The 15,446-nt window shown below is 41.4% G+C and overlaps 2 protein-coding genes across 4 annotated transcripts in view; one reads left to right on the forward strand and one right to left on the reverse strand.

Annotated features, from left to right (window-relative positions):
- RTKN2 (rhotekin 2) overlaps positions 1–9,272 on the forward strand; it is a 74,022-nt gene extending 64,750 nt beyond the window's left edge. The window contains exon 14 of the transcript XR_014007212.1: positions 8,150–9,272. The gene's annotated coding sequence lies outside the window, so the exon portion shown is untranslated. The remainder of the gene's footprint in view (positions 1–8,149) is intronic.
- ARID5B (AT-rich interaction domain 5B) overlaps positions 1–15,446 on the reverse strand; it is a 152,427-nt gene that overhangs the window by 16,893 nt on the left and 120,088 nt on the right. The window lies entirely within an intron of this gene.

Genomic DNA, 15,446 nt, shown 5'->3' on the forward strand with positions numbered 1-15,446 from the left:
TCTAATGCAATGCTATTTCTCTACAGTAACGAGGTGGGGTTGTTGGTTTCCGGTTTTTTTAAGCAAAGTAAAAAAAAAAAAGCAGAGAACTTAGGAGGATTAAAATGAAGCCTAACGCTATGAACAATTGCAAGTTGACAGAGGTTTCCATTTGCTAGAATTTTCACTCTGTGGTCCCCCACCCTTCCTTGCCTTCAGTTGCCCTGTCACGGTACAACACAATTACCCGCAGGATGTGATCTTATCATTTGATTATTAGAAGCTGTTATAGTACAAGGGAAATAAAGCTGGTGGAACATTCAAAGCTTCAGCTAACATACTATTAGAACATCACACACACACACACACACACACACACACACACACTGTATTTAGTCAACTGTATTTCGTCAACTGCAGGTCAATATTCTCTAAATCAGGCAGAATATGATTCTCTGCTTTAAAACTTCCCCCACAGAATGCAACACGCTTGAAATGAGCAGCTCAATTTTGTGCTAAATAGCTGTCGCTTAGGCGATTTAAATCAACCTTGGTGCAAGATAAAAGAAGGTGTTTCGCAAACATTAACAGAAAAAACGAACCACAATGTGTATAAACCCTCATGTACAAAAAAATATATTAGACTTTGAAAGAGTTTTCAGTGTCAGATGTTGGGAGAAGAGTTCCTGTATTCGTAAGAAGCAATCTTGCCGGAAAGCCTAAGAATGGGGATGTGGGTTTAACCATCACTGTTGTTGTTGTTACGCATAAGAATATCATCAATATGCATTCTGCTTTGCGGAGTTTCATAAGCAAAAAGAAAAAAAAGGCAGATTTCTGCCCTCAAGGAGATTACAGTCTAAATTTTGAGAAGAGGAAGACTACAGAGGAAATGCAGAGGAGGGGAGTACACAGCAAGAGGAGGGCATTTACTTCCACGTAACCCAGGGTTTGGGTTTGCAGGGCGGGGGTGGAACATGCCTTTATTATGAACGCAATGCCTACATTCAGATTAATAAAATGCATTATTTATAGGATAATTAACATAACGAGAATGTGTAAGCAGTAGCGTATTAAAGAACAATCCTTCTGCAGGCAGCAGATTTCTGAACAGCACGGGGCTATTTTTTCCACTGGAATAATACAAGAATAACATTTTCCAGCCCAGAGCAGAAACAGTAGGGAAGTCTTTGCCATCAACTGAGCTTCTGATTAAATTCAATGACTATGAAAAGCAAGATTATCCTTTTTAAAAAATAAATAAAGGCAACTTAAAAATCAATACGAGCTGGATGAAGAAATCAGTGTTTTATTAATCCCGACACAATCAGAGATACATTACATTTAATTGTGGATACTCCCCCCCTCTTTTAGCGGGGGTGGGGGGGGAGGAGAAAGATTTTGCTTGGCTAAATGTTGAATTAAATACTAGTGCCTAGTATTCTGAGTTTTTAGCTTTCAGCATCCTCTGATGTAATGAAAAATTCAATGTACTTCTCCACAGCAGAAGTCAGAGGTCATCAAATCTATTACAGTAATGTAAGTAATCTGGCTTTCTGCCAGCCTTTAAAAAGGGGGGGGGGAGAACCATGGAGGCAGATAATTTTATATTTACAAATTCTAAAGTCCTCTGGGGATTTTGTCTCATCTCCAACAAAAGGCAGAAACTTCACATTAGAAAAATGTATTTTACAGCATGTCAAACATGTCTTCATCATTAGTATTTCATAAAAGGCATTAACCACACAACTCTTATCCTTCATTAGCCAACATTCTTCTCCTCTGCCATGGGAAAAATGCAACTCAAAATCTTATGCGTGTGTGTGTGTGTTTTTTTAAAAAAAACTAAAGTGATAATTACTAATGTTTCATATACTGATTAATTCTTGTGCCAAGCAACTACTCTTCTAAGTCCAACTCTATTGCGCAGGAAATAGTGGACTGCATCTATTTATAGTAATAAAAATAAAAGGGGTTAGAAGAATAACTCTTGAGGGGGGAGCATGAAAGGAAAGGAAATCTGTAGTCAAGGCTGCCAGCTCCATATTTAACTCTTCATTGTGACCTCATTCTTATGCTATGGGAGTGGCGTTCTTCTCGCTTGACTCTGGCCTCACCCCTTGCTTTCTCTGAGTAAGGTAAAATATAGGAAACACACAGGAAGAACAAGCTCATGTTGGGAGAACTGGTGTCAATCAGAGCAGGCAATACTGAGCAAAACGGACAAGTGATCAACTCTGACGTGGCGAAAGGCAATTTCCTATGCCAAGGCAATAGCACCCATTTCCACCTCTGACACTGTAATCCCCCCCCCAACCCCTGCAACCATCCCTGCCTCTCCAAATGGTTCCTACATTCTTCCATTACTGGAACTGCATGGGATCATAAGTTCTTATCATAGAATCATAGAGCTGGAAGGGGCTACAAGGGTCATCTAGTCCAACCCCTGCAGTGTAGTAATCTTTCGCCCAACGTGGGGCTCTGTGATTAAGAGTCTCATGCTCTACCCATTTGCGCTACTCTGAGATATTGCAGGAAAGACTTAGGGTTTATCCAAAAACAGGGAGCTATCATGGCCCTGGTTCAGCAAAGGCACGAGGCCAAAAGCCTGCAGCCAGCTTTTGTGTGAACTCTGCCATCCCTGTTGGTTTGAGGAGGGCTTTTTACCTTTGCCCATTGCTCCCGCCTGTGTATCAAATGATTGGCATTGTTTTTCTTATAGCTCCAGCTGTGTCTCTTAGAGTAGCTCCATTGACTTTAGCAAAGTTCACTCTCAGGTAGCTTGGGCTCAAGGATCATGGGTAAAACTACTCATTTTGAAAGTCATTTTCCCCCGATTCCTTCTTTTGCTGCCTATGATTGCTGCTGAAAACCTCTTCTCTGTGCACGTGATCCAAACAGTGGGTATACCTCTCCAAGGTTAATGTGCAAATGGCCCATGCGCCCATGCTTAGACCAATGGACACATTAGAGACTTAAAAATTAGCCTCAAGGACCCAGTTTGTTTTCCATTGACAATGAATGGCTTTCTTAAGTGATTCAGATCTAAGGGAATACATAATCATCTTTCATGGGAATGATTCAATTGTCACAACACCCTTTTCTTACAGTGACAATAGTTTAAATTGATAAAAAGGGGTGGGTGCTAGGAAAATGGCAGAAATTATAGCTTACCAATCCTTGCTGCAGAATAGCCAAGATGTCATTAAAGGAATATTGATAGCAATGTAAGAAATGTAGCCCCTCAAAATCTCTCAAACCGATATTCGAATTCCAGGTGAATCCTGTCTTTGCTAGGTTTCCTTGGTCAAGATTTCCTCAGTCAGGTCTCTAGAGGAATTTCCACACAAATGAGCTTAAAGCCCACACAAATGAGCTTATCTCCCACAAGCTGTGGGGCAGGATCCATTCTAGTCACAACTAATCCAATTGGGCTTGCATGACAGCTACAGGGGTTACATCCACTTTTGTGTCGTAACAGCAAAGTAACTCCAAACTCCCACAACAACAGAAATACCTCTTTACTTAGAAATTCCCTGCTATGCTTTCTGTTTGTCAGTTATGGTCTGGAGTGTTGTGTGGAAGCAATCTAAACCTCAGTCTCAAGTTACTTGCTTGCAGAACCAGGTCAGCAACAATCTACTTCATAGGGTTACTGAATTAGAAAAAAAACACTATATTCAGTTTCTAGAAAATACAACACAACAAAGAAACAAAGGTTTCCAACAGCCTATATGGAACTCGCCAGATATTCCAGAGGTTTTTGGGGGGAACAAGAGTTCAAAAGGCAACGGTACTAATATGGGTACACTGATTCATCATTAGCTTCCTCTGAAGCACTTTGAAGAGGCCATTTTCACAAACAAACTGTGCAGAGCAAATAGTGGGGGCGGGCAATTCCTTTACAGAGGTGAAGTTGCATGATTCTATAAAACAGCAGTACAAGCAGGAAAACGAAACCTGCCTGGTAACCACTGCCCTTTCATGAGTCTTTCTACGATAAAAACAAGTTAGTGAAGATCACCTACAGTGATGGGGACTCTAAGATGATCAAGAAGAATGGTGATGATTAAGAACAGATCAATAATACTGGCACCTCCATATGTGTGAATGTTCTGTCTAGGACAGTTTTTCATAAAGGAGGTTTGCAGCGATAGATGTTGGCCTTTCTTTAGAGCTTCATATTAGTTCCAGCCACTGACCTGAAAGTATACCACTATTTTAAAGACATTCTATCTTCACAGTACTGCATGAGCTCAAGGGAAGTGCCATTCCATACTGAATCAGGAAAGCAGCAGAATGCATTCGCAAACCTACTATTTATAGCTTGCAGCTTGAATCAGGGTAGCACACATTGCAACTGCAAGCCCTAACATCAGGAGCAGGTTGATGGGGGTACACACTAATGTGGATACTGAATTACTCATGTTCAGTAGGACATGCTAACAGATGGCACATGATATCTCTCCTAATATGCTTCTAACACAGGGGGGTGCCAATCAAAGCTAAGCATTTTTCACTCCCCTTGATTTTGATGGGAATATTTATTGATGCGCTTAACTTTCACACAGAAATCTGTATGCTTTCACACAGAACTTTCACACAGAAAGTATGCCTCCATCTGCACTATATGTATAAAGCAGTATCATGCCACTTCCCCCAAAGACTCCTGGGTACTGTGGTTTTTTAAGGGTGCTGAGGGTTGTGAGGCCACCTATGCACCTCACAATGCTACAATTCCCATAGTTCCCTGGGAAAGGGGACTGAGTGTCAAAAAACACTGGGAACTGTAGCTCTGTGGGGAGAACAGGGGTCTCCTAAATACCCGTAACAGACTACAGTTCCCAGAATTCTTTGGGGGAAGTCATGACTATTTAAAGTGGGATAGCTGTGGTCTAAACCGCAGAGCCTAGGGCTTGCCGATCAGAAGGTTGGTGGTTCGAATCCCTGCGACGGGGTGAGCTTCCATTGCTCGGTCCCTGCTCTTGCCCACATAGCAGTTCGAAAGCACGTCAAAGTGCAAGTAGATAAATAGGTACCACTCCGGCGGGACGGTAAACGGTGTTTCCGTGTGCTGCTCTGGTTTGCCAGAAACGGCTTGGTCATACTGGCCACATGACCTGGAAGCTGTACACTGGCTCCCTTGGCCAGTAAAGCAAGATGAGCACTGCAACCCTAGAGTCGTTCGAGACTGGACCTAATGGTCAGGGGTCCCTTTACTTTTACCTAACACTGCTTGACATGTATAGTGCAGATGAAGCCTATGAGGCATCCATACATGTGTAATTTGATGCATGAAGATCAATCATTATTTTTCAAGTTTGGCTCATCTGCTATTAGCCTTACTTTTGTCGGTCTACAGATAAGAGGCCCAGTGTGTGTACACACACCATGCCTGATCCTGCCGTCCTACCGCACATAAAGGGTGTTTATCGAAGGTATGCATAACTAGGACTTTCATACGTAACACGTTTGCATTGTGGCTGCTTAAGTTAGCAAACTGAAGCAAGCCCCCCCCCCCCCACACCCAGCTGCGACCTTTCCTGCTGTGGCTGCAGCAGAGAAGAGGTTGAATACCACATACTGAAGACTGTATTTGCAAAATTTCCCTGCTCAGAACTTCAATATTGCTCCCAAAGCACAACCTAACTTAACATTCTGAAGGTTTGTTTTAAATTCCCTGATTGTGCGCGTATATAAATAAGTTTCTTCGTTCACAAGGAGAACTTGTACTGATCTGTAGCTCAAATCAAACACGTATATTACTGGCAAAACCAACCACAGCTTTGCTTTGTTCGCAAACAATGCTACCTCATTCCTTGCAGAAAGCTCTCTTTATTCCTTTAATCGGGGACTTGTACTGAAACCCAGTAGGGAAGGTTGCCAAGTACCTCACATACGACCAAAAAATGGGAAGGCGGCATATATGGAAAAGAAAGTCACTAAAACGTCACCTAACACTGTCCTTGGGCTTCCATAGATCCTGCCTGCATCCAGTTCTGATCTGAAAGCTATTTTCAGTTTTCCCACAATATTCAGACAAAGAAGCCCAGATAACGAGGAAAGCTTATTCTTGAGACTTAAGCTATGTAAACATTAGAGGCTTAAAAAGCAGTGAGGTTGTTTCACCCTTGTAGTGTTTCAGCACATTTTTATTTTGCTGCACAAACCGTGAGCGGGTGGGGATGTCTTCACCTGAAGTACATTACCTGATGTGTCTCGTCATGCCCACAACCCCACACCAGAGGTGCCACTTCTGCAGAGGAGGGCCTTCTGAACATTTTGAAGGGGCCTGGCCCCTTCAAAAAATAGATCAGGGAGCCGCAGTGCCTCAGCCCCCAGGAGAAGGCACCCTTGTATTCCACAAAGCTGTCATCTGCACATGTGCAATGACTTTCTCAAAGTACACAACTCTGTTCAACTGTGCTTTAAGTTTTCATATTGGAAGCTGGTTTGAGGGGGAAAGTATTTATTCAATAAGCTACAGGATACCTATGCATCGTGGCTCAATTGGCTTCAAACACAAGTTGTGGGAGAATATTGGAGCACAAACCACCAGAAGGCTCCTCCATTTTAAAACAACACACTTTGTGTGTCTCTTGATAATGGCTTTCAGGTAGTTTTCAAAACTACAAAACAAGTATTGCAAACACACATAAGACATTTTGACTAGAGAATTAAGAATCTGCTTTAAGGAGCAAACAATGGCATTCTTCTGTCACTAGATACTTTAATTTTAATATTTTTAGTTTAGTGGGGAAGGGGGGGGGAGAGAAACATGCTTTCAGACTTTTCAATAGTTCTTTTGTTAAAGCATCCATTACTCACATAATTGAAAAGATGTTTGTTCAGTGGCATGCTTGAGAGTACAGTTATTTAATCTTAATGATAAAGCCCCGAGGACAGAAATATAAGTAGAAACCCTCTTGTTATTTATCAAAGAAGGAAAAAATGCCAAGGCAAATAATTGATTCTCAAACTCTCGCTTGGTGGAAAACTCACAATGAAATTCACAAATTGCAAAGGTTTTCTTAGAGACAGTTAGAGGCCCTGCTGCCAAAAGTCAGTTCAAGTTCTACTACAGGCCTGAGGTGATCAATAATTATTATTTTAGTTAATAAGATTTTAAGTTACACTTGGGTCTGTACAAATGGACCACTATGGGAATGGTGGAGGTTTCCTTCATTTGCAGACTGGTAACTGTCTTCTGACGCAAAATAAGCTGCTGTTTGTATAGGTTTATCAATATGGCAGCATTTGAATGAGGATCAACTGTCCACTTACTCCTCACACACCCACACAAAAAATCCCTGAAGCAGTTTTGAAGCTGTTTTTAAATATTTATGTTTGTTTAAAAGGGGACAGATGAATATATAAACGGATAAATATACATATGGCTCTTTGAAAAATAAAAAAGGCAGGCATGTGGAGAGGAGCAAGACTGGCTGATCTAGCATCTGATTTGCTGGTATGCAAGTATATCATGCAGACTGTGAAACGGGAGAAGCCCATATTGTAAGGGAAGAAAATTGTTGCATCTTCTCCTGTTATATTATGCCTTTCTTCACTCTTATTTAATATATGACCGTCATGTACCACAGATGGCAGTTCTGTTGTACAAAAATGGCTTTATGTCTCTGAACTTTACTTCTGTTTTGTTATTCCCAATGGCCAATACAAATAAATTTAGGCAGCAGTCTTATTCTCATTAAACTCAGCGAGGCTTACTTCTGAGCAAATTTACTTCCTAGAAGAAACACAGGAGAGTGGGGGAGAGAATTGCTCTAGCAAAAGAAAAATCTTTTCTTTGATGCTTTCTTGCTTTCTTTTTGGTTAAACAAAGAACTAGTTGAAGTTTCCAGTATGGAACAAGACCTGGTTAATTTTTGCCTCGGGATGTTTTCAACAACCTGAACCCCAAACCTCCTATTAATTACAACCTTTAGTGAAGGGAAATAAAATATTTTTTAGATAGATGGTATAATAGGTTTTTCTATTGCCCCTCTGGACAGGATGTTAGTGCTTACAGATGCTCCTGAAATGTACACTTCTACAAAGTTCTCTCTAAATACTTTAAGCAAAGAAAAGAAAAACAAATAACATTTTGGTTGGACTATTGGACTCTCTTGTGTATGAAATTTCCTCACAGAATACGTATATGTCTTTAAAGCTGTTTCAGGAACCTGCTTCCAATGCCTTATTTTGACCTAACTTGGTTTTGTGAGTAAAAATAGATTTCGCTTTTCATATTATCAGGATGGGGATATTGGAATATGAGATGTGTTTTTCCCCCTCATGAAATAATCTTACAAGCACTTCAGCTGGACATTTTTTTGTTCCGTAAAAGCAAGCATTTGAACTGTTCAGATACATTACAAATGACTGATTTAAGACCAAGACAGGATCCATAGTTTTTAAGGAGCATGAAGACCCAGCAGCCCTAAGGCTGCAGAAAGGCCTCTGACTTGTTCTCTAAAGTATCAGGTTACATTTTAAAATATAATAAACCTCTTGCTGTTATGGCTGTGGAATGAGGCCTTTTAAACCAAGAAATCAGTGTAACCAATAAAAAGGACCATCTGTCTGAGAATGCAGGGAGTCTGTAACAATAGCTTTAAGGTGTCAAGTGCCCCATTCATTTCAATAGACTCTAATCCAGATGCCTATGATATTTTAAATGTCAACATTGTTAACTGACATCGCTGCTTATTAGAGCATGTAAGAAAGGAAAATAACCACCCCAATGTGAATGACTCTTCCAACTTGTCCCAAAGTGGAAGAAATTTCACAAAGCACTAGAGGAGATGAGAGGAAGAGAATTTTGATAGCATGGAAAGAGATAATATTCAAAGGTACCAGTTTCTCTCTCTCTCTTTCTTTCTTTCTCTCTCTCTCTCCCCCCCTCCCCTTATGGGATGGATGGATGGGCTGCATGAGATGAAAAATACTTTATTGTCCTGTAAAAAAAAAAAGACTTAGCAGAGCTTGTGTTTCCCAAGTTTGGGGGATTGAAGTATAGTGAAGAAACCGGAAAGAAAGGTTGTCTAAATTTAGGCAAATAAGATAATGTATTAACCATCAACCAAAAACACCCACCCACACCCAGAAGTCATCTTAAAACTTTACTGTGGAAAAATTGAATGCAGACAACCAAGAAATTCTCTTATGAAATTATAGGGGAAACCAAGGCTAACAAGGCTCCTTTATGAGTTTGGGTTAGAAAATACATCAGACTGACAGAACCAAGACTTCATGGTCTTTGCTGACATGGACTTTTTTTAAAAAAAAGAGAGCTGAAATTGTATTTTTTTTTAAAAAAGTGTTGTCTAGAAACAAACAAACAAACAAACAAACAAACAATAAAGTTTCAAAAAACACTCCTCAGAATTTGGGTCTGCAAATTATTATTGCTATTAGAATTTGTATACAGCTCTATACTCGCATGTTCTCTGAATATTGAAATGCTTATCAAATATCTGATATTTGTATTTTATGTCCTATGGTATTTGATTTCAGTATAATACATTTGAGTCTGAGATTTTATTTCAATCTTTCAAATTTGACAGATGGTGTTGGACAGCTTTTGCTAGTTGGGATGCAATGGTATTTAGTACTTGATAACTGGCATGCAATGGTATTTAATATTGGTGTTTCACAGTTGTTATGCAATGGTGTTTGACACTATTTGATAGTTGGCATGCAATGGTATTTAGCATCTGACAGTATTTGACAGCTTCTGCTGATCAGTTTTCATTTCTGAGGCCTGCCAACTCAAATCAAGAGATGCCAAAGTCGAAACCACTTGATTTTTGAGGGGAAACCATTCAAAATACAAACTGAAATTACAAGGGCAAATGCATGCTTTCAGAATTAGAATGAAAGAATTGGCAAACGTGAATATTTACAAATATCTGCTTCAGTTCTACATTTTTATTTACATCTCAATTACATCATCCATACACACACCTAAACATTTTTCACTGAAAGCAAGGTATACCACATGGTGGAAGTAAAGACTCCTAATGCCATCCATTGACATCCAACCCCTACAATCTACATGCATCGTATACCTAAGCTCTTTTTTCTTCCTTCCTACTCACATGGTCACCACAGAGTCTTATATATTATTTCTTAGAGGCCAGTCCCTCTGAGTTCACAATGGGGCTTATTCTTAAAATTATACAACTGCCACCACAATTTACTGAATCAGCGACATACAATTTTGAATTGATTCAGCCAGTTTAGTTATTTAGTTATTGTTTAGGTAACGGTAAAGGGACCCCTGACTGTTAAGTCCAGTCACGGACAACTCTGGGGTTGCGGTACTCATCTTGCTTTACTGGCCGAGGGAGCCGGTGTTTGTCCGCAGACAGGTCATGTGGCCAGCATGACTAAGCCGCTTCTGGCGAACCAGAGCAACACACGGAAGCTCAGTTAAATATAGGAAGACCACCTGATGCTCAATTCAATATAATTCAAAATCGGTCGTCAGTTGTATTACCTAGGAGGTAGAAGAGTCACAGAGTTTAGCCCTCAGGTTAAAGCTGTAACATCTATGACAGTGTTAGATCTGTTTGTTGCAGCTTTTGTTGGCTTACTTATCTGCAATATGTAAAAATTCTCATTTTGACATGTAAATAAGTGCCCTATTGCTCTACCTGGATTTTAAATGTATTTGTTTGGGACAAGGAAAACACACATACACCCAAACATTCTGATTCCACAACTGACATGATAGGGTTGAATACATTACATTTAAATATTTGGATTAATGAAGTAGTGAACACAACTTGGGCCAATCACTGTCTGACAATCTAACCTACCTCCATTGGGTCATTGTGAGGATAACATGGAGAAGGAGAGAACCACGTATGCTACTTTGAGCTCCTTGAAGGAAATGGTGGGATATAAATGTAATTCAAAAAATATGTGGAACCATGGAAACATGTGAAGGGAAAGATCGAAGAGCCCTCTGGTTCTGTTGCATGCGTGGATTGTTGTGATTTCACACTTCAGCAAGTTCAAATGTGCAACCTATCACTTGTGTGTGATTTACTCCCTGCTCAAATGCTGGCTATTGTACGATGATGCCATGGGTTTTGTACAATAGATGTCACAACATTATGGAGTATATGCGTGGCAGGTTTCAGTTCTGCTGAGAAGTATCCTAACAATTTTGACACTGCTGTCACCTAATATAAAAAATGGTCAGTAACAAACAGAAAGCAGACATTTGGAATTCAAGTAGTCCAAAATACCCTGATTACTAAGACGTCTTAAAACACAACATTTTTATGACTAAAGTTTGACACGGGGACACAAAGTCTGCAATGTCCTATACAGAATGATGTTGTAGAAGAGGTATCTGTCCCTTTAAGGGTGGGTGGGGAACTGACAGGAAATAAAGATCAGAGCAGGGAGCTTCAATTGAGAATATAGCTGTCATAAGGCCCAAATTGCAAGTTACATTAAACGTGTAGTATGGTGTTGCATGCTTCTTTTTTCAGTGTTAAACAGCAACTCTGTGTATGATCAAGAATGAGAATGCAGAGCATGAAGAGAGACCTGATGAAATTCCTCTCCCATAGCTGATATTTGGCCCAGGAAAGAAGCTATCATTTGCACCAACAGCAGCTTTTAGGGGTTAGGGAGAAGGGTTTTCATTGGGGCCACAGTGCAGGGAGAAAGGGTTAAAACCACCCCACATGCTGCAGCCCTGATCTCTTCTGGCAGTTGCTCTTCAAAGTTGAAGTGTGCATGGCTAAACTACGTTTTTGTTCTCAGTGGGAGATAACTCTGTGAGTTTCTCCAACCAGAAACTGAGGGGTGGCAGTCTATTGGGCGTCTGCTGCCAGGAAAATGGCTCAAATGGGTTTTGAGATTCACCTTTCATACATTTTAACTATCCTAGGATAGAAAAAGAAAGAGCATCTAATACTGTACATGAATGTGCCTATGTTGTAGAGATGTGTGTGGTGTGTGTGTGTGTTTCTTTGTGCGTGTGTTTATTAGCTTTCCTTAAACCATTCTTGAGCTTTGGCATCTGTACTAGTAATCTCAATACTCTCTGTCAGGTGGAGTTACAACTTTTCAGATTTACTTCTCTGGAAGGGAATACACAATCAGTCAAGGGTGTGAGGAGTGGACCTTCCTGGACAGACAATTTATAGAAGAACATACAGTGGTGCCTCGCAAGACGAAAAGAATCTGTTCTGTGATTCTCTTTGTCTAGCGGTTTTTTCGTCTTGCGAAGCAAGCCCATTGACAGATTAGCGGATTAGCGCTATTAGCGCTATTAGCAGCTTTTAGCGGCTTATCATCTTATCGGATCAGCTGATAAGCGGCTTAGCGGCTTAGAAAAGGGGGGGGGAGAGGAAAAAACCCCCGCAGGAACTCGCAAGACATTGTCGTCTTGCGAAGCAAGCCCATAGGAGATTCGTTTTGCGAAGCACCTCCAAAACGGAAAACTCTTTCGTCTAGCGAGTTTTCCGTCTTGCGAGGCATTCATCTTGCGGGGCACCACTGTATAACCTTAATGTGTAGTCTTTTTCCTTTTTAATTGCATTTTGTTTAGGAAATGTGAGGTCACAAACACATCATGAAGAGAGAGAGAGAGAGAGAGAGAGAGAGAGAGAGAGAGAGAGAGAGAGTTCCCTAACAAAAACCACAACTTCCTGCTCATTTACAGCATCATGGCTATTTACTCAGGGAAATAAAAATCATCCATTGCGTATTTTGTGCAGGGGTAAAAAACAAACAAACAAACCCCTGACTCACTTTAACTGGCACTGAGTGAAAACTGCATCTGATCTGATATCAATATCCTTAGAACACATTGCAAATAACATGGTTCTATGAGAAAACTAACCATTTTCAATTATTTCTAAATCCTAGATGACCTAACATAGAAATGCAGGATCCTGACAGCGCACAAATCAGAAATCCAGGTTTGTGTTTTTGCAGTACTAAAGTCAGGCCATGCTGTCTTTACTTTATGTGATCAGCCACTGTAATTCTACAAGAACTGTAAAGGTACCCCTGCCCGTACAGGCCAGTCGTGTCCGACTCTAGGGTTGTGTGCCCATCTCACTTAAGAGGCCGGGGGCCAGCGCTGTCCGGAGACACTTCCGGGTCACGTGGCCAGCGTGACAAAGCTGCATCTGGCGAGCCAGCGCAGCACACGGAAACGCCGTTTACCTTCCCGCCAGTAAGCGGTCCCTATTTATCTACTTGCACCCGGGGGTGCTTTCGAACTGCTAGGTTGGCAGGCGCTGGGACCGAGCAGCGGGAGCTCACCCCGCCACAGGGATTCGAACCGCCGACCTTTCGATCGGCAAGCCCTAGGCGCTGAGGCTTTTACCCACAGCGCCACCCGTAGCCTCCTGATAAAATAATAACAACTTGCACACTTTGTATGTGTTGAGTCACGTACATAGCAACAGCTCCACAATGGGAAAACATTAATGCTTTTTATATTGGTAATCATCTGTAACATGAGCAATTAAGTACAGTACTAATGGACTATTGCCAAGAGCTGGTACTAATATTAAAAACTGACAGAGATGAATAGGTTTGCAAGCCAAACTGGGCTGACAAGGACATTTTTATGAAGTGCTTGGACTGATTTGATTTAAACCAATCAGAGAGGCAGGTTTAGACCAGCCAGCCCTACAGCGACAATAATGCATTCATGGGCATTATACGATTCCTGCTATGCTTTAAATAAAAACATCCATTGATTCTCGGCTCAAAGCAACCAGCGCTTGCATTATTGCACTCATTAATAAGGCAAAAGGACGCTTAGAATGCATATCCAAAATAACACTTAGTGAACCCACTGGCAACAACACTTTGTTTTAAAAATGAAAATGTTTACTGGAAGCGAGCCACTTGCAATTAAAAAAACCAAATATGTCAATAACACACTGAAATCATGCTTAAAGGTAAAGGTAAAGATACCCCTGCCCGTACGGGCCAGTCGTGTCTGACTCTAGGGTTGTGCGCTCATCTCGCTCAAGAGGCTGGGAGCCAGCGCTGTCCGCAGACACTTCCGGGTCACGTGGCCAGCGTGACAAAGCTGCTCTGGCGAGCCAGCACCAGAGCAGCACACGGAAACGCCGTTTACCTTCCCGCTATAAAGCGGTCCCTATTTATCTACTTGCACTTGGGGGTGCTTTCGAACTGCTAGGTGGGCAGGAGCTGGGACCGAACGACGGGAGCTCACCCCGCCGCAGTCCTAGGCACTGAGGTTTTACCCACAGCGCCACCCGCGTCCCTTTTAAATCATGCTTAGCCCTTCTTTATTTGAAAGGGGGAACACACACTGATTTTTGAAAGGGGAGCCCCCAGAGAGCGCTTTTTCATGTCAGACCATCTTCCCTGTCACTGTCATTTTCTACTAGTAGCAGCTCTTCAGCATCTCAGGCAGACATCTTTCCTGGTCCTGACACCTGACATCATAGAATCATAGAATAGTAGAGTTGGAAGGGATCATGAAGATCATCTGGTCCAACCCCCTGCAATGCAAGAATCTTTTGCCCAAGGTGGGGCTCAAATCCACAACCCTGAGGATAAGGGTCTCATGCTCTACCAACTGAGATATCCTTCTATCCATTTGTTAAAAACAGTGTGGATTACACGTGAGATTTGGGGCGTGCAAAGCATGCTTGAGCCACAGTACTGTTCCTATCTAGTCCAAATTGTTACTAACGGATAAATCAAACTGTGTCAACTGCAACTCAACTGCTAATACAGTTTTTAGGTGCCAGTCAACCTCTGCCAATTTTGTTTGTTTACAACTGCTTTCATTGAAAATGAACAGTTCTGCAACCTAGACAAATGGATTCAATTGCCTTTCTTTCTAATAGTTTATTCAAAACGTTTTGCAAAATGCCATCTAACGTTGCTAGGCAAGGCCTCCAAATTTCCAAATTTCTTTCCAAATTTCCTATTACATTTTAAATCCGGTCTCATCTACAAAGTAGGCCTTATGCTGCTTAACTGAAGTGTGAAAACTGCAGCTTACTTTGCTACCACTTTAGGAAAACCTGCCTGAAATACAAACTTCTGTTGATGGGGGGAGGGGGAGAGCAGAAACCAAGAGACACCAAGAAGCCAGAAAACGCCCACCTGTAAAGTTAATATTCCTGTCTGAGAAAGCTAGGGTCCAATTCACAGAAGCAACAGCACCAACAAGCCCACTTCTTTGTTCCCAGTTCTCACAAAGCAAGAGAACAGAAGCATGAGTAAGAAGAACAGAAGCGCCAAAGTTTGGGAGAAAGAATTCTAGGCATGGCCAGACAACCTTTGCCCCACAAACGCATCCTGGCATGATCAAGGGTAATTCATGCTCCACCCATTATCTATTGGGGGGTGAGAGGGTATTTGGACCAATCAACCCTTCCTCCGCCTATCTACACCAGCACTGATTTGCAATGAGTAACAAAGATTGCATTAAAACCACAAAG

This window comes from Podarcis bocagei (genome assembly GCF_964188305.1).
Source record: "Podarcis bocagei genome assembly, chromosome: 4".
Classification (NCBI taxonomy): domain Eukaryota; kingdom Metazoa; phylum Chordata; class Lepidosauria; order Squamata; family Lacertidae; genus Podarcis; species Podarcis bocagei.